This window comes from Papio anubis, chromosome 6 (genome assembly GCF_008728515.1).
Source record: "Papio anubis isolate 15944 chromosome 6, Panubis1.0, whole genome shotgun sequence".
Taxonomy (NCBI): Eukaryota; Metazoa; Chordata; class Mammalia; order Primates; family Cercopithecidae; genus Papio; species Papio anubis.
In genome coordinates this window covers 153,158,499-153,182,534 of record NC_044981.1, presented here as the reverse complement: position 1 = coordinate 153,182,534, position 24,036 = coordinate 153,158,499, and the positions used below count along the sequence as shown (strand labels likewise).

General features: G+C 37.2%; 1 protein-coding gene across 9 annotated transcripts in view; it reads right to left on the bottom strand.

Moving 5' to 3' along the window:
* Positions 1–24,036, bottom strand: part of LOC116275383 (wiskott-Aldrich syndrome protein family member 1) — a 73,241-nt gene that overhangs the window by 26,256 nt on the left and 22,949 nt on the right. The window contains exon 1 of one of the 9 annotated variants that reach the window (XM_031667524.1): positions 6,667–6,684. The exons of the other annotated variants lie outside the window; for them this stretch is intronic. The gene's annotated coding sequence lies outside the window, so the exon portion shown is untranslated. Of the gene's footprint in view, positions 1–6,666; positions 6,685–24,036 lie in introns of those variants that run through there. 9 annotated transcript variants of the gene reach the window in all.

The following is a 24,036-nucleotide window of genomic DNA, read 5'->3' as shown; positions in this document are numbered from 1 at the left end:
GCCTGAGGAACTTAGTGAAGGCAAACCTACAGACCTAAATGAGGAGTGTGGCTGTGACAAAAAGAAGGAATATGTTCCAAAAGAAGTGACACTAGCAAAAAAGCCTTCACATTTAGGAAACTCTTGGAGCTACTTCGTGACAGTGAAAGCGCAAAAGATAAAATGTTGGAAGCTAATCCTAATTTAAAAGAAAGGAGTACGACAATTTGCCAAGGCACAGAAAAGATGCTCACTCTGCTAGTTCTGCTATTGTAGGTTACACAACAAGAACTGCTCAAACTGCCTTTGATAAGTGTTTTTTACAAAGAAATAAAACACTAATTCTACTTGACTCCAATATCTTAAATGACATTGTGCTAAATAAATACTTTTAAATTTCCCTATACATTTAAACCAACAATATAAGAGGTTTTACTGTCTTGACAAAAATTTTTAGAGTGTACATAAAACATTGTAACTTTCCCCATTTTTATTAAGATCGTTTTTCATGGTTTCAACTTATACTGTCATTTTTTACAGTCCTGAACTACTGTGCAAAGTGAGAAACGAATGACTGTACTTACCTATCAGTGAACAATGGTTACCAAAGGAAACAATTTATTAATTACTGAGCTTTAATGACTAACAAATGAGAAGTTTGGGATAAACCTAATTGCGGGTCGGGCGCGGTGGCTCACGCCTGTAATCCCAGCACTTTGGGGGGCCAAGGTGGGCAGATCACTTGAGGTCGGGAGTTCGAGACCAGCCTGACCAACATGGAGAAACTCTGTCTTTACTAAAAATACAAAATTGGCCGGGCGTGGTGGCACATGCATATAATCCCAGCTACTAGGGAGGCTGAGGCAGGAGAATCGCTTGAACCTGGGAGGTGGAGGTTGCAGTGAGCCGAGATCGTGCCATTGCACTCTAGCCCTGGGCAACAAGAGTGAAACTCTGTCTCAAAAAACAAACAAAAAGAAGCCTAATTGCAGTTAAGTGTTACTTATCAACACGCTTTAAAAAACTTTTGCATAAATTTGTTTCCTCTGACCTATTTGTTAAGCATTCTCTCTACATTTTTAATCCATTCTAAAAGTCTGCAACATGAAATGTAGAGAAAAAAAGCATACAAAATTGTACACCTCAAAAATTTAACCAAACTCTCATGTAACCCCATTAAGAAATAAAACATTGCCTGTACCAATTGCCAGAACCCTTCCCAATCATCCTTGCTTACCTCCCCAAGACAGGTAACCTTTATTCTTTTTATAAAAAGCATTTCTTTTTCTTTTTCTTTTCACAACTTACACAAGCAACTTTAAACACTATAGGTTTTGACAGCTTTTTGAAGTTTATATAGACTAATATAATACATATTATTTTAAACCTTGCCTTTTTCATTCCACATTGTAATATTCATCCATATTGCTCTGCGCAGGTTGCTCATTTTCATTGCTGTATAATAGTCCACTATATGACATTACAATTTATTTACCCATTCTAATGTTAATGAGTTGTTTCCAGTTTGAAGCTATTATGAAGAGCACTACACTGATCATTCACGTACATGTATCTTAGTGTACACATTTCTATTGTGAATATACTTCAGGACAAGAATAGCCAAGTTAAGGATACACACAACTTCATCTTTAGGAAATGATGCCAAACTGTTCCAGAGACTGTACCAACACGTTACTTTCAGCCGTTAAGAGGCTGCTGCTGCTCCACATCCTCATAACACTTGACACTGTCAGTTTTTAAATTCTAGCTGTTCTTGAGTGTATGTTGTGGCCATTTGTTAGAGTTTTAATTTGTGTTTCCCAATTATTGAATTTAAGCACCTTTTCATGTTTCTTGATCTTTTGGATTTTTCTCTTGGGAAGTGGCTGTTCAATCCTTTTGTCCATTTTTGGCCATTTGTTGTGTTAGGGCTGATTTGCAGAAACACTAGATATGAGGCATTTGAAGGTTGTAAGTGATGTGAATCTCTTCTTTCACTTGCTATTCCACTTTCTTAGTGATGTCTTTTAATGAACAGAAGTTTTTACGCTCAATGTGGGAAGGATATTCTCAATCTTTTCAAGTTTAGAACAAAAGCATGGTTCTAAAATCTTTTTCTATACCAAGATCATAAATATGACCTTTCGCTTTATATCTTAGCTTTGTTTTGCTAATACTTTTAATCTGTATTTGATGTGGAATTACTTTTGTGAATGGTGTGATGTAGTAGTTAGGTTTCTTACATACTATCTCAGCACCACTCATTGAAAACCCTAGTATTTCTCTATTGCTCTGCAGTGGCACTTTTGTCATAAATCAACTTTCTACGTATTTTTAAATTAGATTTTGAGCTATGTACTATTCCACTGCTCTTTTTGACTAACCTAGAGCTAATGACAAACTGACTTAATCAGGCTTTATATTAAGTTTTTTTTTTTTTTTTTTTTAAGAGACAGAGCCTCACTCTGTTGCTCAGGCTGGAGTACAGTAGTGTAATCTTGGTTCACTGCAACCTTCGACTCCTGGGTTCGAGCGATTCTCCTGCCTCAGCCTCCTGAGTAGGTGGGACTACAGGCATGTGCCACAACACCCGGCTATTTTTCTGTATTTTTAGGAGATGCGGTTCTGCCATGTTGTCCAGGCTGGACTCAAACTTCTAAGCTCAGACAATCGAACTGCCTCAGACTCCCAAAGTGCTAGAATTACAGGCTTGAGTCACTGCGCCTGGCTTATAGTAAGTCTTGATACACAATAGGGCAAGCTCTCCAATCCTGTTCTCCAAAAATGTTATGTTTATTCTTGACACTGTGTATTTCCATGTAAATTTTTAGAATAAGATTATCAAGTCACACAAAACACACACACACACACACACACACACACACACACACACCCCTCTAACTATTGGGAATTTGACTGGAGCTGTATTAAACCTATCATATTGGGAAGTACTGATATTTATCATTTCTTTCTATCCACGAACATAATATATTGCTCCAACTATTTCAGGATTTTTAAAAGTCTCTTAATGTTTTATACTTTTCTAAGGAGAAGTCTTATAAATCCTTATTTATTTGTATGTAGATGTCTTTATAACACTGGAACCACAATATATATTGTTGTATTATATAGAAAACAAATTGATTTTTTAATATTGACCCTATATCCTGAGACCTTCCTAATCTCTAACTTATCTGCAATTATTTTGGATTTTTAAATGCACACAATCATATGTGAATAGTGACTATTTCCTCCATTCTAATCCATCTTACATCTTTTATTTCTTTTTCTTGACTTACCACACTAGCTATAATCTTTAAAACAATGTGAAATATGTATTTCACATACATAAGGATGATGGCAAACATCCTTGTCTTTTTCAACGCAAGTGGAAAAGCCTTCAACATTTCACAAGGTGTCTGTAATACGGATTTTTTGTGGTTATTTTGTTTTATAGACACCTTTTAATAGATTAAGGAAGTTCCTTTATTATTATTTTAATAGGTTTTTTGGGGAACAGGTGGTATTTGGTTGCATATATAAGTTCTTTAATGGTGATTTTTGAGATTTTGGTGCACCCATCACCCAAGCAGGGAACACTGTACCCAATAGGTAGTCTTTTATGCCTCACCATCCTCTCACCCTTTCCCCCAAGTCCCCAAAGTCCATTGTATCATTCTTATGCCTTTGCATCTTCATAGCTTACAGTAATAGTCTCCAATTCCATCCAGCTTGCTATGAATGTCATTATTTCGTTCTTTTTTATGGCTGTGTAGTATCCCAGGGTGTGTGCATTCCATGGTGTGTATATATATACACACACATACACACCATGGAATATATGGTGCATATACACCATGGTGTGTGTGTGTATGTACACATACATATACATATACACACACACACACACACCATGAAATACATACACACCATGGGATACCAAACATCGTGTGTTCTCACTCACTTTTCTTTATCCACTTGTTGACTGATGGGCATTTGGGCTGGTTCCACATTTTTGCAATTACAAATTGTGCTGCTATATACATGCTATATACATCCATATTTTTGCAATTACAAATTGTGCTATATACATGCTATATACGTCCATATTTTTGCAATTACAAATTGTGCTGCTATAAACATGCAAGCGCAAGTATCTTTTTTGTATAATGACTTCTTTGTATAATGACTTCTTCTGGGTAGATATCCAATAGTGGGACCGCTGGGTCAAACGGTAGATCTACTTTTAGTTCTTTAAGGAATCTCCACATTGTTTTCCGTAGTGTTTGTACTAGTTTACATTCCCACCAGCAGTGTGAAAATGCTTTTTCACTACATCCACAACAACAGCTATTGTTTTTTGATTTTTTTATTGATGGCCATTCTTGCAGCAGCAAGGTGGTATCACACTGTGGTTTTGATTTGCATTTCCCTGATTATTAGTGATGATGACCATTTTTTCACGTTTTTGGCCACTTGTATATCTTCTTTGGAGAATTGTCTATTGATGTCCTTAGATTACTTTCTGATGGGATTTTTTTTCTTACTGATTTTTGTGAGTTCCTTGTAGATTCTGGATATTAATCCATTGTCAGATGTACAGACTGTGAAGATTTTCTCCTACTCTGTGGGTTGTCTGTTTACTCTGCTGTGGTGTAGAAGCTTTTTAGTTTAAGTCTTATCTATTTATCTTTGTTTTTGTTGCACTTGTTTTTGGGTTCTTGGTCAGCAAGTGTTTGCCTAAGCCAATGTCTAGAAGGGTTTTTCCAACATTATCTCCTAGAATTTTTATGTTTTTTTTTTTTTTTTTTTTTTTTGAGATGGAATCTCGCCTTGTTGCCCAGGGTGGAGTACAGTGACATGATCTCAGCTCACTGCAACCTCTGCCTTCTAGGTTTAAGTGATTCTCCTGCCTCAGCCTCCTGAGTAGCTGGGATTACAGGTGCCCACCACCATGCCTGGCTAATTTTTTTTTTTTTTTTTTTTAGTAGAGACAGGGTTTCACCCTGTTGTTCAGGCTGGTCTCAAACTCCTGACCTCAGGTGATCTGCCTGCCTCAACCTTCCAAAGTGCAGGGATTACAGATGTGAGTCACCGCACCTGGCCTATGTGCCTATTTTTATACCAGTACCATGCTGTTTTGGTGAGTATGGCCTTATAGTATAGTCTGAAGTAAGGTAATGTGATGCCTCCAGATTTCTTCTTTTTGCTTAGTCTGGCTTTAGTTATGCAGGCCCTTTTGTGGTTCCATATGAATTTGGGAGTTTTTTCCTAGTTCTGTGAAAAATGACAGCAGTATTTTGATGGAAATTGCATTTTGTAGATTGCTTTTGGCAGCATGGTCATTTTCACAGTACTGATTCTACCCACCCATGAGCATGTGATGTGTTTCCATTTTGTTTGTGTTTTCTATGATTTCTTTCAGCAGTGTTTTGTAGTTTTCCTTGTAGAGGTCTTCCACCTCCTTGGTTAGGTATATTTCTAAGTATTTCTAAGTATTTTATTTGTAGCAGCTATTTTAAAAGGGGTTAGTTTCTGGATTTGATTCTCAGCTTGGTCACTATTGGCATATAGCAGTGCTACTAATTTGTGCACATTAATTTTGTATCCTGAAACTTTGCTGAATTCATTTATCAGTTCTAGCTTTTTGGATGACTCTTCAGGGTTTTCTAGGTATATGATCATATCATTGGTGAACAGCGACAGTTCGACTTCCTCTTTACTGATCTGGATGCCCTTTCTTTCTTGTCGGATTGCTCTGGCTAGGACTAAGGAAGTTCCTATTACTAGCTGCCCAAGATTTTAAAAAGTCATGCTATCAAATGTTTGTCCTACATTTATTATGATAATCATGTGACTCTTACTCTGTTAGTGTAGTGAATTATATTGACTGGGTTTTTTTGTTGTTATTGTTGGTAAACAACCCCGCATCCTTGGAATAAACCTAATTGGATGAGATGTATGTGGTAGGGAGAATAATGGTCTCCCAAAGCTACCCATGATCTTATTCCCCTGAATCTATGAATATTTATATTATATGGCAAAGGGCTTAGAATTAAGGTAGTCGATGGAGTTAAGATTTCTAATCAGCTGAACTCAAAATAGGAAGATTATCTGTTTTTTATTGATTACTGGATTTAGTTTTGGTTTGTCATCACTTTTTGGCCTTTTGGCTAAGATCAAGTATAGTTTTGGTTTGTTAATATGATTAGTTTTTTGCATTTACATTCATGAGAGAAAACGGTCCAATTTTTTTTTTTATTTTTTATTCTTTTGAGAAGGAGTCTCGCTCTGTTGCTCAGGCTGGAGTGAAGTGGCGAAATCTCAGCTTACTGTAAGCTCCGCCTCCAGGGTTCACACCATTCTCCTGCCTCAGCCTCCCAAGTAGCTGGGACTACAGGCGCCCGCCACCATGCCCGGCTAATTTTTTTGTATTTTTAGTAGAGACGGGGTTTCACTGTTGCCAGGATGGTCTCTATCTCCTGACCTCATGATCAGCCCACCTCAGCCTCCCAAAGTGCTGGGATTATAGGCGTGAGCTACCACGCCCGGCCAAAACAGTCCATTATCTTAATGTAATGTCCTTGAAAAGTTTTTTGTTTTTGTATTAATTTCTAGAATAAGAACATTGTGGTCAGAAAATACATTTTGTATCATTTGATCCTTTTAAAATGTATTTACACTTACTTTATTGTCCAAAATAGTCAATTTTTGTAAACATTCCAGGGATACTGAAAAATAATATACATTTTGTTATTGGTGGTTGCAGTGGTCTACGTATGTCCATTAGTTACATTTGCTAACGTACCTACATCTTCTATAGCTTTACTGATTTTTGTCTCCTGGTCTATCAGAGAGACATGTTAAGACTGTCCACTATGACTACAGAGTTGTTAAATTGTCCATATGATATATATATTTCAAGACTATGTTATTAGGTATATTTACCATTATCAAGTTTCCTCTGTCTCTAATAATATGCTTTTTGCTTAAAAGTCTATTTTTTGTAGCCATACCAGCTCCTTCGGTTGTGTTTGCATAATAGAGCTTTTCCTTTCAACCTTCTTCCATCTTTGTTTTAGACACGTCTCTTCACAGAATACAGTTAGCTGCTGCCTTTTGCTTTTTCTTTAACTTAGTCTGTTAACCTTTGAATACTTTTATTGGTATAAAGCTAATGTTCTTTCTGCCCAAAATATTCTACTTGCCCTACTCCTACTTGTTCTTCAAATTCTAGCTCCAATGATAACACTCCCTGATCCCCCAGTCTCAATGAGATGTGGTCCTCCTGCTAAAATTTTCTCACAGCAACCTCTAAATTTTCCTTATGACACTTGTCTCAGTTTGTAATTATGTATCTTCATGATTGATTTCTGTCTCCCTTATTAGTCATAAAGCAGGTTTCATGTGTTTTACAGTATCCCTGGTGCCTGGTACATGCTTGGCACATAAGAAATGTTAAATGTTAAAAACAGCTGTAAAGGAAAGCCAGGTGGAAAAGAAAACAAACTGTAACTAATTACTGTAACTCATAAACCAGCCTTCTATTAAAAAAAGTTGCAATCCTATTAAATTTCTGTTATTAAATATGTGAATAACTCAAAATTTCTTAATTCGAGTTCAAATCTCTCTCCTAAGCTGCAGATATGCCTATGCAACTGACTCCTAGAAATTTTTACTTGGAAGTTCCATAAAACTTATTAAATTCAAAATATTCAAAGCCAAATTCCTTACATTTTCCTCTTCAAATCTAGGCATCATCTTCAATTCTGCCATACCATTGCAGTCTCTTCTCTATATCCAAAGAGGATCAAGCCTTATTAATTCTATCATTAACATCTCTCATGTTCTGATAATCCTTTTCTATTCTAACTGCTACTACTTTAATTCAAACCATAGTCCTCTCTCACTTGGTTAGACTTATGAAAACAGGTAATTCAAAATCTAAGCTGTTGGACTCTATTTTGCACCTTAAAGGAACGTGATTACGGGACCTCAGTCACGTGACAGGCAGCTGTAACTTGTGCAGCTGTAACCTTTGTTTCTCTGATTATATACTGGCCTCCTTCCTCACCTACACTGTTTTGTAAAATGTTGCACATGACGAAAGGACCCCAGGGAAGACCTCTTCCCTCTTCACTGCTGATCTTCATCATGGATTAACTTCCCTCTGACCTTTCTCACACACAGACTTTGTGGCTATCACACTGTCATAAGATGGAATGTTAAGTATACTCTTTAAAATCAGAAAGGAAATTTAAAAACAGCTGTAAAGGAAAGAAAAGCCAGGTGGAAAAGAAAACAAACTGTAACTAATTACTGTAACTCATAAACCAGCCTTCTATTAAAAAAAGTTGCAATCCTATTAAATTTCTGTTTTCCTCCTATGTAAGTATCACAGGATCCTTAGGGTGTCGCTTTTCCAGCTGGAAACCTCTGTGGCCAGTGGCACCTGTGCCTGAGTTTTGCTCAGGGCTGCTGGGCATGTTCCGCTCACTCAGCCTGGCAGGCTGCGCTCAGCTCACACTACCAGCCTAGATCCCATACCTGCCAAGGGTGAGCCAAGCACAGAGTGGCAAAGCGTGTGTGAGCGAGCACAGGGTCTGGCCACTGCACATAGCCAAGCATGCTGGCTGCAGTGGGGCAGGCAGCTCCAGGTTCTGGCACAGGTGCTGGCTCCCTGAGAGGCTGCAGCTGGACTAGGTATACTACAAGTGGCTTCCACAGCAGGAACCAGGGAACACTGTGGTGCCCAGAAGCTTGGAGACACCAGGAACTGCAGAGCCCCAAAAAGGGTGTCACAGCCCTGGCTTAGGAAGCTCCTAGATCTGGGATCTCCAAAGGGCCGCAGCTCTTTTCTCCTTCTCTCTTCTCTTCTTCTCATTGCCTGCAACGTGGCAAGTGGGGATCATGTTTCAGCTCTGTGTTACAGCTTTTCCAGTCCTGCCATTCAGCAGGTCCAAAGTTCTTGTCCCACGTCTGGGAATAATGAAGCACATGGAGAGGAGCTTCATTGAGTGACAGAAGAGCTCTCAGGACACCCAAAGTGGGTAGCTCCTTTCCACAGACAGTCATCCCAATGAGTGTCTAGTTCTCAGCAGAGAAGAGACCAGGAGTGGGTAGCTCTTCTTCACAAGGAGATTGTCCCAATGAGTTGAGAAGACCCAAAGTGGGTAGTTCCTTCCTGCAGCTGGTAGTCCTAACGTCTGTGTGAATCTGGCTGAGTTTGAAGTTTTTATGGGCTCTGAAAGTAGGAAGTGCATGCTGATTGGTCCATAGGCAGCCATGGGTAGGCTTGGAAAAGGCACCATAAGTTCTCACTCTGGTACACAGAACTGAGAGCCCAGCCCCCAGGCTTCAGGCATTTCCCGGCTTGAAGATGGGGTTTCACCCAGGACCCACCCCTTTCTACCCAGGAGCCTGTCTGCCTCCTGTCACCGTCAACATGCTGTCCATGGCACCCATGCTGTTCATGCTGAGGGGTGCCTGCAGGCCTGAGCTGAGCTGCCCTCAGCCCCCACTTCCATTTTCCTCCCACACTCATAGGCACCCAAAGTCTGGAGGGGCTCACGGTGGCAGGGGTTGGTGTGTCAGTACCGTCTTGAGTGCACACACACTTTGCCAGGTTGTGACACTACCTGGGCTTAGTCACAACTTTGCTCTGCCCTGGAGCATGTGCCGGGATGGGGGAGAGGCCAGAGAATGGGAGCAGGCACTTCCAAGCCTGTGGGGGCAAGGAGGCTTCCCAGGCCCCCAAGAGCACAGGGATGGCCAGGACCAGAGCCCGTGGCTGGGTGGCTGCAGTTGTGCCCAGAAGCACAGAGCTCCCACCCCACCAACTTGGTAGAGCACAGGGCTCCCACCTGTTCCCAGCCCTGACCGCTCCTCCCCCGTTGCAGCCAGCATCTTTGCAGCAGCTGCTACATATGGGCTGCTGTTGCCTTCATAAGCAAAACCTTAACTTTTAACTTCAGAGCACTGACCCCATTTCTCTGGAGTCTGCATCTCCTAAATGGCTATTCCCAGCTTTTTGCTTGAATAAACTCTTTAAACTGGATTCTGATCCTTTTGATTATCTCAGGTTGACAGACTTTCTTCCTCCAGTCTTATATTTTCTCCTTGCCATTCCATCTATACCACACCACTCCCACCAATTCAACCCATCCCACGCCACTGCTTTAATAATAGAGCAGATCCACTCCAATCCATGGAGGATACATTCCAAGACCTCCAGTGGGTGCCTGAAACCACAAATAGTACTGAGCCTATACATACTATGTTTTTTCCTATACATATCTGTAACATTTAACTTATAAATTAGACACAGTAAGAGGATAACCCAATAACTAATAATAGAACAATTACAATAATATACTATAACAAAAGTTGCATGAATGTCGCCTCTTGCTCTCTCTCAAAACATCTAATTGTACTTGTAATATTGTGAAATATTTATTTGGTTGGTTTTCCACCCAGTTTTCTGGGATACAACTTCTAAATTCCTTAGAATCTCCAAAGTGTTACTTCTTTGTAGGATGGGGGCTGGTCACCTGAAAGACCAATGCATGACTAGAGGGTTGGGACTTTTAGCCCCATCCCCCTAACATCCAGGGAGGGGAAATAGGCCGAATGTTAAGTTGACACCAATGGCCAAAGGTTTATTCAATTATGTCTATGTAATGAAGCCTCCCTAAACACTCATAAGGATGGGTTTGGAGAGCTTCCAGAGAGCTAAACACATGGAGGTTCCTGGAAAGGCATGGATGCTCTATGCCCCTTCCCCTATACCTTGCCCATGCATTCTTATCTGTGTTCTTGTAATATCCTTTATAATAAATGGGTAAGTATAAGTACTTCCCTGAGTTCTGTGAGCCACTCCAGCAAATTAATCAAACCCAAAGGGGGAGAAATGGGAACCTAACTTGAAGTGGGTAGGAACAGAAGTTCCAGAGGCCTGAACTTGCAACTGGTATCTCAAGAAGGGGCAGTCTTGTGGGACTGAACCCTCAATCTGTGGGATCTGACACTATCTCCACGTAGATAGTGTCAGAACTGAATTGAAGGACATCCAGCCAGAGTCTGCTGAAGAATTAATTGCTTGCTTGGCTGATCACACAAGTATTCTGTGTTGATTGTTACTGTGGTGTGAGAGCAGAGGAAAAACACATTGAGTGTGTTTCTTCAACTCACAATACTGAACTCACCCTTCTTGTGATGGTGTGAAATGATAAAATGCCTACAGGATGAGATGAACTGAGGTGAATGACATAGGCACTGTGACATAGTGTAAGGCTATGTCAGAAGCAGACATGACAATGTCAATGGTTGAAAGTCAGGAGCTGAGGATGTCGATGACTAATGAGAAGGAAGCATATACAGTGTGGATATGCTGGACAAAAGGATGAATCGCATTCCAGGCAGGATGGCACAAGATTTCATCATGCTACTCAGAATGATGGGCAATTTAAAACTTACGAACTTTTTTTCTGGAATTTTCCATTTAATATTTTTGGGCCATGGTTGACCACTGGTAACTAAAACCACAGAAAGCAAAAGCATGAATGAGAGGCGGACTACTGTATTATAAAAAATTTGAATCTGGAAATGTCCTTCTGCAAAATCAAACCCTTCCTTGGTTCCTTGTTGTCAGGGTGAAGTCCAAACATAACATACGAGGTCTTCAGGATTTAGCCTCCCCTCCTCACTTCTACCCTCATTTCTCACTACACTCCTACGTTATACTCTAATTACTCTAAATACATCTTGCTGTTTTATAGTCCTGCCTTTCCTCATGCTGCTCTCTGCCTGGGATGTATTTCACTTTTTATTCTCAATAGAGAATACACAATCGTTCAAGACTAGACTCAGGCAGCAACTCTTTTCTGAAGACTAACTGAATCCCTCAGGTAAATGGAACCATCTACTCTTTGATGCCCTCAACTTGGATCCACAAGTGCATCTACCTACTTACTACCAATTATACTTTACTATACTGTACTTATTTGTTTACACGTCCATGCCTGAATGTCAGCTTTTAGAAGGCAAAAATCTTGCCTTACTCAACTTATATCTCCAAGATCTAGAACACAGAAGATGCTCAACAGTTAATCAATACATAAATGGAAGAAATAAGAAAATCACAAGCTTTAAGGGAGCCAAAAAAGAAAAAATAGGTTGCTGCAGGAAGATAGACACACATACACTTTTTTTTTTTTTTTGAGTCAGAGACTCGCTCTGCCACCCAGGCTGGAATGCAATGGCACGATCTCGGCTCACTGCAACCTCTGCATCCCAGGTTCAAACAATTTCCTGCCTCAGTCTCCTGAGTAGCTGGGATTACAGGAGCGTGCCGCCACGCTCGGCTAATTTTTGTATTTTTAGTAGAGACAGGGTTTCGTCATGTCAGGCTGGTTCTGAACTCCCAACCTCGTGATCTGCCCGCCTCACACATGCACTTTTCTAAAGCAACTATTTAATCATGATTCTAAGGAGTTGCTTTTTTGTACGTGCATGGAAAAGAAATACATTTGAGAAAAATAATATCTTACAAATGTATTGTGGAAACACAGGCTTGCTTCTTTCACTCCCCTAAGAAAAAGCAAGGATGGATCGTATCTTAATCATTTCTTCATCTTTATGGGCTAGCTCTGAGTTTTAGGGTATAGCAATCACACACATTTTGATGAAAGGAATGTACAGCATACAAACTAGTTTTGAAATATTATCCAAATCTCAAAAGAAAAATGGCTTTCATTGTGATTAAAATAGTGCCTTTAGGTACGATGCAAAAGCTTTTTAGAAAGAAAACCTTTCCTCATCCTTTCTTTGTACTTCAGTTTCAACACCAAACTCATTTTCTTATTTCTCTACCTTATTACTTGGTGATTTCTAATGTCATTTATCTAACTCAACTATCAAAATCTTAGTGGCAGAAAGTAAAAAAAAGCCTAATAACTTTATTTCCTAAATCCTGAGAAAACTGCCTGATTCCCATTTTAGAGCAATCCCAACACCATCTTTTTCATGGAATCCTTTGTCAGGCTAGAAAGTAATTTTTAAAAAATCAAAAACCAGAAGAAACTCTAAATGCTAACAGGTATGATTTAATTATCAAGCAAATATAAAATCAAATTCATCTCAGTATTTTTAATACTGCAAATAATACACTCTTTAAGAATTTAAACATTGCATAGAATGAACCAATTACATATATTTTAACATCTTTTAATCGATCAGTGCCTAATTTGCTTAATAAGGGGAAACTTTTATTAAAAAGGGCTAAATTATACTGTGCTAAAACATAAAATAACCAATTTTTGAATTTCCCAACTATTATATAACACAAGTGGTTCCAAAAGTAATTTGGTTTCCCAATGATGTTAAAAAAAAAAACTAAAGCAATTCCCAGGTTTCTTCGCTTATTTTCCTATGTTCTTATCAATTAAACTGTCAATTGCTGAAGCAAACATCAAAGAGTATGTAAACTAAAGAATATAGCTCCTAAAAAGATTTTAAAATAATTTTGAAGAACAAATAACTTAGCTAAAATCTTAATAATGTTTTTAATTTAAAAAAAAAAAAAAACCTTTTCACAGGTATACTTTTAAATCGTGATATAGATTTTAACATTAAAAATAAAATGAGCCACAATACTGTTTATAAGATATCACAATATCTTATATTGAAAGCCCTCTTTTAGGAAGGCAAGGAAAACGAAACTACTGAAATCTAACCATAGCAAAACGTTTGACAGAATTCTAAATTAAAAGTTTATTTTGATGACTACTACTAATATTAATAATATATTCTGTTAGTTTAAGAATGCCTTCTCTTGATTCAAAATGAGGCACATACATGGATGAGTATAAGCAATATATAAAGTATTAAAAATAACCCAAGATCAGATGTCATGATTTTACAAATTCAGAAATCAGAAAAGTACACTATCTAAATTCTGATTTCAGAACTCAAAAATGGCCAGTAAAGTTTATTTAAAATGTTTAAAGGACTCCTTGTAGTTAACAATTCAGAGGAAAATAAAATAGCTGCTTATTTTAAGATGTCACAAAAATAATTATATTAATAGTTAATAATTGCTTTATGGGTTATATAAAGAACATAAGAAAAGTATTTTATTACCTCATCAATGACAAGTGATTCTTTACATTCATGGTCAATGAAATAATTTATGATCATTTAAAGGTGTTTCAGTATTTTTAAAATGACATTAAAAAATTATATGTTATAGAAATACAATTTTCAATTTTCATAATATAGTATTAAATACTTATTCAAACTAAAGGATTATATTATGTGACCTAAAGGAACAGGTTAAAGTAAGTATTCTAATAAAAACAATTTCAATGTTTCAAATACGTTAAGAACTTTGGGGAGGGCAAATACTTATGTCCTCCGTTCTTAAGAATAGAAGTCACTTAATTTTGCACAATTGACCAGTGAAATAATTTGAGTATGAGAATGTTTAAATAGAGCTTTGCTCTTCATAGAAATAATTTCCTTAATAAATTCCTATGCCAATGACGAAATATAATTGTGGCAGATATTATTAAATATAAAAATTTTAAATAAGAATGCATGAAGAACTGCACATTAAAAAATATATCTAATTTTAAAACCATATTTCAATTATACAAAACCATAGGTCTTTAAACAGTGATTTAATATAAAATAAATTTAAAAGGTTATTGTTTAGAAGTACATCACAAACAAAATTTTATAACTTACCTTTCCCTAAATCTATAATGCACATTATCTCAAACTGTTTCACTACTGTAAACTAAAAAACTGAAGTTAAAAATAACTTCACTTACCAGTGAAATAGAAGCTTGTGCTTCTTGTGCAAAACGACCTCAGAAATATATAGAAATCATAAATTTCTCCCTTTGTTGTGAGCGGCAAACTTTAAAACTACTCACTACTCATGAATGTCTAAAGGAGATTCATAGGAAAATGATAAAACCAATGTAGGTACTCACAGGACTAAAGAACTATTCATCATGCTGAACATCTCCAGTTATTTGCTCTGAGGTACTCTGGCTCTTGCTTTAAAAAAAACTGCCCAAAAAACAGTGTTATCTTTACCAAAAATAAATATATAAATAACTATGTCACCTAAGGCTGGGTGTGGGGGCTCATGCCTATAATCCCGGCACTTTGGGAGGCCGAGGAGGGTGGATCATAAGGTCAGGAGATCAAGACCATCCTGGCTAACATGGTGAAACCCTGTCTCTACTAAAAATACAAAAAATTAGCCGGGCAAGGTGGCGGGCGCCTGTAGTACCAGCAACTCAGGAGGCTGAGGCAGGAGAATGGCATGAATCTGGGAGGCGGAGCTTGCAGTGAGCTGAGATCATGCCACTGCACTCCATCCTGGGCAACAGTGCGAGACTCCGTCTCAAAAAAAAAAAAAAAAAAATTATGTCACCTGAAGTCACAACAGCACAGCATTAAATTTTGATAGGCTACTAAAGTTGAAAATAACACATTGCTAAGCAAACTAAAGCAAAAAGGAAATGAAGAAATAACCTAAATACTCAGCAATTCATAACACCAACATTTCTGATACAGTCAAGAAAACTGTATGCTAATGAAATAATAGTATTAGACACCTATAGAGTGGAAAGAAAACTCTGTATAGTCATGTTAGTAATAAAATTCACTAAATAGTAGTATTTTCTTATGTGATTCCATGTTACTCTCAAAGAAAATATTACTTCCTTTAAATTAATATAACCACTACTGAAACTTACTTGACAAATCACTATACAAGCATAATATTGCACCAAGGTTATTACTGTATTATTTTTCTTTTGAGACAAGGTCTCATGCTGTCACCCAAACTGGAATGCAGTGGAATGATCACAATTCACTACAGCTTCGATCTTCCTGGCTCAAGCAATCCTCCTACCCTCAGTCTCCCAAGTAACTGGGACGATAGGGTGTGCTATCACACCTGGCTAATTTTTAAATTTTTTGAAGAGACGAGGTTTTGCCATGTTGCCCAGGCTGGCCTCAAACTCCTGGGCTCAAGTAATCCTCCCGCCTTAGCCTTTCAAAGTGCTAGGATTACAGGCATGAGCCACTGCACCCAACCACCAAGTTTATTTTTAGTGGTTTAAAAGATGTTAAAATTGAAGTTTGAGGCATCTAAACCACAAACGCAGAATTAAGCTACTAGAAAAACAAGACTGTGTTCTTCATATTGAAAATATTTCTAAAACCATATACCTATCAAATACGTTGTACTTTATATGAAAAATGGCAGTACTGACACACTACCATCCATTGATTCATTCACCTCATCAACCATTTACTGAACATCAGTGAAGCAAGTACTGTGTGCCAAGTGCTAAAGATAAAGGGGTGAGCAAAACAAAACAATTCCCCATGTATTTCCTAGAATCTAGTATCTAATTACTCTTATAAGTGTAATGAAGTAAAAGTAGGGGACACTATAAAAGGGACCTGTTTCCTTAAGGAAGTAACATTTAAATTAAGAACAAAAGGATTATTAGCTAAGCTAGCTAAGCTGGGGAAACTGAAGCTTGTGCATGTGTTTTCATTCTTAGAATGAAAGGTGAACAGGGAATAATAATGACAGCAGGCCATCATGGGTGAAGTGCAATGAGAGACTCCAGGGTTAGCAGGGGTTAGATTAGGTAGGACCTTGAAGGTCATATTGACAATTTTCTATGTTGTCCTAATGGAAAACCTTTGAAAGGTTTTAAGCAAAGGAGTGCCAAGATCAGGAATGACTATTCATTCTAATTGCTCTATGGAGACTTGGGTAGCGGGGAATGGCAGAATAAATGCAGGTGTACCAGACAGAAGATGAATAAAGTAGTTCAGTGACAGAGATGGTAGTCACTTGGACTATGTGACAGTGATACAGAAGCATGTCAACTCAAGATACATCCTGGAGGTAGCAGGAAACAGGCTGATGATTGATTGGATCACCAGAAGGGGTGAAGCACAAGTTCTTGGCTTAAGAAACTTTCTACAGTCAGCCAAAAACTGAAAATTATTTCTAAAGCAGATCAATTATATCAATATATGACTCCCTATCCACAAAGTCTATGGGATTAGGAAAAGATTTATGACTAACTCTAGTAATGTGTACAACCAAGTAACTGGGCTCATGGAGAGAGTAATGGTATTTGGGACGGGGTAGTGGGAGAATGATGAGTTTTAAAGCCAAAATTAATTGCGAAAGCAAGAGAACATTTAGAGGCGTTCCTTTTTTTTCCCTTTTCATTTTTTCCCTTATATTTCATTATTCTATATGGCATATGTCCACTTTACCTATTTCAGTCCCAAGGAGAAATCTTAGATTTACTTAATTGCTTTGTTCCCCTACATCGTTGTCATTCTCTATGCCCTGTAACTTCAGTCCACCTGACTTATAGACTAGAGAGCCAGGGTAAACACAATATTTCTAGCATTTCACCTTCCAGTGCCCCACAATTCACATGAAATGTCATGTGTAGTTTTGTAGAAGACAGCATGGAAGAGGGGGATTCTGTCAAAAAAAAAAAAAAAAAAAAAAAAAAGAGGAAAGAAACAAAAAGAAAAGGAATCTCAACCTGGAAGAAATACTGAAACGTCGACTAATTCATATCTCATTTTTGTAGATTAGCAAACTTACCTGAAAAAGGTAAGAAACTTCTCTAAGTTCACAAAATTAATGGCAGAGATGAGACTAGATTTTGTTTTCAGATTTTGCATCTACTGCTTGCTCTACTGTATTTCTGTCAGTATACATATTTCAATTTTTTGTTTCAAGTTTCCGGGGTACATGGATAACTGATTTAGTAGTGATTTCTGGGATCAGGGTGTACCCATCACCTGAGCAGTGTACACTGTACCCAATATGTAGTCTTTTATCCCTCAGCCCCCTCCCACCCTCTTAATCTGTTACTATTATTATGATTTATTATTTATTATTATTATTTTGCAGAGACGGGGTCTCCCTATCTTGCCTGCCCAGGCTGGTGTCGAACTCCTGAGCTCAAGCAATCCTCCTGCCTCAGCCTCCTATTACAGGTGTGAGCCACTATGCCCGGCCTTGTTACTGTTTTTAAATCTATTTTGTATTCTTGACAAATTGGCCTCCCAAATTTCACAATACCCTAAAATATTTTCAATGGTATTTTGAAGCTCCAAATAATGTTCCTCAATTCCCAGATGACTACTTCCTTCAATAAATATTTACAGATTACATATTATAGTTAAAATATAGAAAGTGAAAGGAATAGAAAAGAATTAAAATAGCTTCACCAACCAGAAGCTTACAAAATAATCAGGAAGCAAAAATATGTAACAAAAAATGTAAAACAATAAAAATGAACATATAGCTAAGGTCTAAAGTAGACTAAGGTAAATTATTATGCATTTGAGAGAATGAAATCAAAACAAGCCAAAGAGGTTAAAGAAAGGCAGTAATTCAGACCGTTGCATCCAATAAATTAACTAGCTAGCCACAGGTGGCTAAATTAAAACGAAGTAAATAATTTAAAAATCAGTTCCTCAGTCACACTAGCCACATTTCAAGTGCTCAACAGCCATACTGGACAGGGTAGTTACAGAACACCACCTTCACTGCAGAAAGTTGTATTGGACAGCACTGACGTCCATCACAAACAAAATGGCATGGACAGAGGATATTTTAAGTCAAGAATAAGAGAGGAAAAATAAGGACACTTGCTTGAAAGGAAAACAGAAGTAGGAATAAAAGATTTTTAAAAAAGCAATCAAATTGAAGATTTTGAACTTTGGTAGTCAATGAGGAACAAATAAGTCTTCTTAAAAAGGAGTAAAAGGGCTGGGCACGGTGGCTCATGCCTATAATCCCAGCACTTTGGGAGGCTGAGGCGGGTGGATCACCTTACGTCAGGAGTTCGAGACCAGCCTGGCTAACATAGTAAGACCCCCGTTTCTACTAAAAATACAAAAAACAAGCCAGGCTCGGTGGCACAAGCCTGTAATCCCAGCTACTTGGAAGGCTGAGGCAGGAAAATCACTTGAATCTGGGAAACGAAGGTTGCAGTGAGCTGAGATCACATCATTGCACTCCAGCTTGGGTAACAAGAGTGAAATCTGTCTCAAAAAAAAAAAAAGAGTAAAAGATGACAAACATTTGATCTTAAAGAGATTTTAATGTGTATTATGGAGTAAATATGCAATGACTAAAGAGAGTAAACCACTGGGTTATAGGGTATATACACGCATACATACATACAGCTTTAGTTAATATTGTCAAATAGTTTTCAAAGTGCTTGAACTAATTTATACCCCCATCAGCAACTTATGAGAGTTCCAGCTGTTTGACATTCTCGGTAACACTTGGTATTACACACCAGAAATCTGAGGATCGAAGCAAGACTAACCACATTTCATTCTAAAGTTTCATCTAGTCTACTAAAATTTGTAATTTCTAAAACCTTTGGTAATAAATAAAAATAATAAAATATTAAATGTATTACTCTTGATTGAATCCTTTTTAGGAAATAAACAATGTGGAGGTAAAGCATCCTACATGTCACAAAAACAGTTATTTCCTACATCCTGTAATACGAGAATTCTATAAACTCAAGAATTCCAAGATTGGTCTAAACAATAGGATCAACAAAATGCACACTTACATTGATTCATCTCTTGTACAAGTTTAATAAAGTAATAGTAATTTTAAAATACTACCTTGTAGACATACATAAAATCACAATATTAATCACAATTTTGAATGAACTTTAAAAACTTACAAAATCACCTCTATTATGTTTGATTTTTAGCTACATTCTCACCTTTCTACTGTTTCTTAACATCACAGATGAAAGAAAATAAAAAATAGAGAGAAAGTGGTAAGTATATTATTATCTTAGTTCTATTTCCCCATTTGGACATAGAAATGCTATGCCAAATCAAATCAGTGAGAAAAATCAACTTACATCTTATTTGGGTGTCACAACCATCCCATTACATGCCCATATTATTATATCTTTTTGTCCTGTTTTTTGGGGGAAAAAAACATACAAATTTTATTGAGGTATTAAGTGAGGCACAACATACAGCATGTGGCAGGCAGAATTCTAAGATGGCCGCATGATATCCAGTCCCTAGCACTATTCCTATGATTATATTACATGTTAAAAGAGGTTTTAAAGATATAATTATGGTCAATTATCAGCTGACCTTAAAATCGGTAGATTATATGGGTGGGCTTAATCTAAACACATGAGACCTTTGAAAGTGAAGCTTTCTCCAGCTGACAGCAGAGAAAGGAGGCAAAGATTTGAAGCATGAGGGAGATGTGGCAGCTACTGCTGGCTTAAAGATGGAGGGAACCTGAAAGCAGTTCTAGGAGCTAGAAACCTTTTTCTGACACCCAGGAAGAAGACAGGAACCTGGACACCAGGAACAATAATATTAAATCCAACAAAAACTTACTCTGGCTAACTACTCTCCTTAAATTGGGATTCTGTTATTATTTCATATATGTCTGTATTATCAAAATTCTTCCAAATTTTCATTTTGTCTTCACAGTCCAAGAGAAACAATTCACAATTCATTGAAGAATTATAACCATCAGGAAAAATAGAATCTGCCTCTGTACTTATTAGATATGAAAAGGGAAGCTTAAGATTGTACAACTACAAGGAACCTGAATGAGCTTGTAAGCTGATTGTTCCCCAGAGCCAACAGAAAAGAAATGTAGCTGTCACTGCCATAATTTTGGACTTTTGAGTCCCTATGCAGATAACCCAGCCAAGTCTACTCATACTTCTGACCTACAGGACTGTAAGATAATTACTAGAGATGTTTTAGCCTGCTAAATATGTAGTAACTCATTAAGCAGTGATAGAAAACTAATGCACTGCACATACTGGTGTAAAATTTGATTAGGTTTAAAACAGTTTTAACATGGCTTAATACTGTGAAATCATCACAATCATCCCCCAGATTTTCTCTGTGCCCCGTTGTAATCCCTTCCTCCCCTCATGTTTCCAAGGACCACTGACCTTTCTGTCACCGTAGATTAATTTGCTTGCTGAATTCTATATAAATGGATTCACAGAGTAGTAACTATTGTCTGCCTTCTTTCGTTCAGCCTAATGATTGAGATGCTTGAGATTCATCCATGTTGTTGCACTTGTTTATGGAAATTTGGGTAATATTCCGGTTTTGATTATTATAAATAAAGCAACTTATGAACATTTTATACAAGTCTCTGTGTGGATGTTTTTGTTTTTCTTGGGTAAATACTTAGGAGTGGAATGGTTGGGTTATACGTTTAGCTTTGTAAAAAACTACAAAATTGCTTTCCAAAGCAGTTTAACCATTTTACATTTCCACCAACAGAGTTCTAGGTGAAGACAGGGAGCCAGGAAACAATAATGGCAAAATAGTTAAACCAAATCTACCGTTCTGGTTTCTGTTCCAGTTTGACCTTACGGCAAATAAAAAGAATAACTAGCTGTACAATGTCCAAAAAGAAAGCTTAAGACTGATTTAGTAAGAGCCCTAATATTTAAAAGAAGCCAAAGATTAAATCTATCTATGTTGATTTCTCACTACATTCTCACCCAAACTTGGTATAGTCAACCTTTTTAATTTCAGTCAATCTAGTGCATGTACAGTGGTAGCTCATAATTTTAATATGCATTTTTCTATCCTGCTTAAAGCTAACACAAGGCTGGGCACAGTGGTTCACACCTGTAATCCCACTTTGGGAGGCTGAGGTGGGAGGACTGCTTGAGCTCAGAAGTTCGAGATCAGCTTGGGTAACATAGTGAGAGCTGGTTTCTACAATGTGCTGCTACATTCCAGCCTGGATGACACAGCAAGACCCATCTCAGAAGAAAAAAAAAAAAAAAAAAAAAAAAAAGCCAACAATAGGAAAACTTGGATTTGTGTGTGTGTGGTAATTTCAGGTTTATGCTATAAACCTGGATTTAAACAAACTCAATTAGAATGAATAGAATATTATAAAACATTTGATAAGAGGGACTGTGCTTATATTTAAATGTGACAATAATATATATAAGTTTGTTTTAAGTAGGGAGAGGAAGAGTTGAGGATACATTTGGAGTGAAAATTAGAGGGATTCCTTTGAGTTCCAAAAGTAAATTTCAGGAGAAGTTGTGAACTCTCCTTTTCTATACCTGAAAAAATGTTAGAGGAAGTGAGGTTCGACAAACTATTTGAATGATGGCAAGGAAGATGGACTGACAGGCAAAGACTTAAGTCTGTTTTTTCTAAGTTTACTTTTTTCCAACATAATTTTCAATGTTTTTGTTTTGTGGTCTATACACCTAATATAATACAATATCATATGGATTACAATGATGTGAATGAACACTCCTAAAGAACATTCTAAAGTACCTAACAATATCATATAGAAACACAGGACTTAAAAATAACTTTTAATATCAAAGTGGAAGAGGATGAAGCAAGTAATTTATTGATTTCCTTTAGAAAAGAATTCTAAAGGTAATACCTAAAATATATTAATACATGCATGGTTTGAGCCAGGACAGTAATTGCATATTATAAAAAGGTACCTTAAGAGAAAGATATAAAAAGAAAGTTCCACAAAATTTCACTTGATTGAATTTCCATACAGAAGCAATGAGGATAAAAATAGTTGTTCCCTACACTTCACAATTTATCCATTATTATAAACATTTTAATAAACATGATTATAAAGATTATAAACTTTTCTATTAATAAAATTATCCAAACTATACACCTGAATATAATTACCTTTGATTGATAATTTACTTTATATGGGAACAAACAAACATACCACAAACTTCAAAATATTGCAACAGAGTCATTTGAAGATTTTAAATATTTTTCAGCCATGGTTTATAACTTTATTGCACTAAAAAAAAAAATCAGAGAATTTGGATAAAAATTGAAATGCAAAGACTAAAAGGATCCAAAGCCTGGATCTTATGTAAATTTGTCCTTGGTGAAAGTCAGGCACACGTAAAAAATTCTGCTAAGAACATCCTAACGCCAAATAAGACATAAAAGGATATAATATGCTGAAATTATACATAGGATAGCTAGTATTAATGAAATAGATACTTTTGAAAGAGACACCTTCACAGTGGATGACTTCCAGCTAGGGCATGCAAAAGTAATGAACCAGGTGCTCCTAATACCCCGAAATAACCAGACTCTTTACATATTTTCAGTTTTGTCTATAGAGTAAATCAATATAGATTTACTTAATCTATAGTTCTCCCTAAGTATCAGGGCTCTTATTAATTCAATAACTCTTAAGCATTATTTTTGGCCTCGATATATCAATATACCATCACAACATACACCTAAGTATGCTTTTTATCTGCTATAAGCACAAACTGGAACAGAAACTAAAAAGGTAGATTTGGTTAAACTGTTTTGCCATTATCATTTCCTGGTTTGGAATGAAGTTAAGAGAGTTCTTTGAAAGCAAATCTAGGATCAATAGCTTAAAGTGATGAGAAGACATTTAATTTGAACAGAAAAAAATATTTTTATATCAGACATTTCCAATAAGGAAATTATTTACCCCTAGAAGAGATGTTTTTACTAGATTACAGGTTGGACTACATTATTTCTAAAGTGCCTTCTTGTTTACCATCTTATATAATATAAAACGGGAATTTTAGGGAATGAGGAACCCTCACATGAGCTTCTTTGACCCTAAGATAAAATAAGTGAATAATTCACTCAGGTGACTTGTCTGAGTCAATGTTACACTCCATAAGCATAGTAATTTTTTTTTTTTTTTTTTGAGACGGAGTCTCACTCTGTCCCCCAGGCTGGAGTGCAGTGGCCGGATCTCAGCTCACTGCAAGCTCCACCTCCCGGGTTTACGCCATTCTCCTGCCTCAGCCTCCCGAGTAGCTGGGACTACAGGCGCCCGCCACCTCGCCCGGCTAGTTTTTTGTATTTTTTAGTAGAGACGGGGTTTCACCGCGTTAGCCAGGATGGTCTCGATCTCCTGACCTCGTGATCCGCCCGTCTCGGCCTCCCAAAGTGCTGGGA